Source organism: Arachis duranensis, chromosome 3 (genome assembly GCF_000817695.3).
Source record: "Arachis duranensis cultivar V14167 chromosome 3, aradu.V14167.gnm2.J7QH, whole genome shotgun sequence".
Lineage (NCBI taxonomy): Eukaryota > Viridiplantae > Streptophyta > Magnoliopsida > Fabales > Fabaceae > Arachis > Arachis duranensis.
The window spans coordinates 48,701,885-48,702,874 of NC_029774.3; the positions used below are offsets into that span (position 1 = coordinate 48,701,885).

The following is a 990-nucleotide window of genomic DNA, read 5'->3' on the forward strand; positions in this document are numbered from 1 at the left end:
AAAATCACTTTATTTCTTTCTCAATCTTAGTTTTCGAAAATCATCAATCATTTTCAAAATGTTTTTAAAATCTTTTTAACTTACTTTCGAAAATTTCTTCCCCTCTTCTCACATCCTTCTACTTTTGGACTAACACTCCTCCACTATCAACAATTTGAACTCCATCTTTCTTGATAAGTTCGAATTCTTCTACCTCTTCCTTCTATTATTCTTTTCCTCTGACACCTCAAGGAATCTCTATACTGTGACACAGAGGATTCCATATTTTCTTGTTCTCTTCTCTTTCATATGAGCAGGAGCAAAGACAAAAGCATTCTTGTTGAGGCTGACCCTGAACCTGAAAGGACCTTGAAGCGAAAGCTAAGAGAAGCTAAAGCACTACTCTCTGTAGAGGACCTAACAGAAATCTTCAAAGAAGAAGAAACCATGGCAGCCGAAAACAACAACAATGCCAACAATGCAAGGAAGGTGCTGGGTGACTTTACTGCACCTACTCCCAACTTCTATGGGAGAAGCATCTCTATCATTGCCATTGGAGCAAACAACTTTGAGCTTAAGCCTCAATTAGTTTCTCTAATGCAACAGAATTGCAAGTTCCATGGACTTCCATTGGAAGATCCTCATCAGTTTTTAGCTGATTTCTTACAAATCTGTGACACTGTCAAGACCAATGGGGTTGACGCTGAGGTCTACAGACTTATGCTATTCCCTTTTGCTATAAGAGACAGAGCTAGGATATGGTTGGACTCACAACCTAAAGAAAGCCTGAACTCTTGAAAAAAGCTAGTCAATGCCTTCTTGGCAAAGTTCTTTCCACCTTAAAAATTGAGTAAGCTTAGAGTGGAAGTCCAAACCTTCAGACAGAAGGAAGGTGAATCCCTTTATGAAGCTTGGGAAAGATACAAACAATTGATCAGAAAGTGTCCTTCTGACATGCTTTCTGAATGGAGCATCATATGTATCTTCTATGATGGTCTGTCTGAACTGTCC

General features: G+C 39.0%; 1 non-coding gene across 1 annotated transcript; it reads right to left on the reverse strand.

Moving 5' to 3' along the window:
- Nucleotides 1-831: 831 nt before the first annotated feature.
- LOC127746394 (small nucleolar RNA R71) lies at nucleotides 832-939 on the reverse strand. The gene has a single exon (XR_008008014.1). It is a non-coding gene; the product is annotated as a small nucleolar RNA R71 (small nucleolar RNA).
- Nucleotides 940-990: the final 51 nt, after the last annotated feature.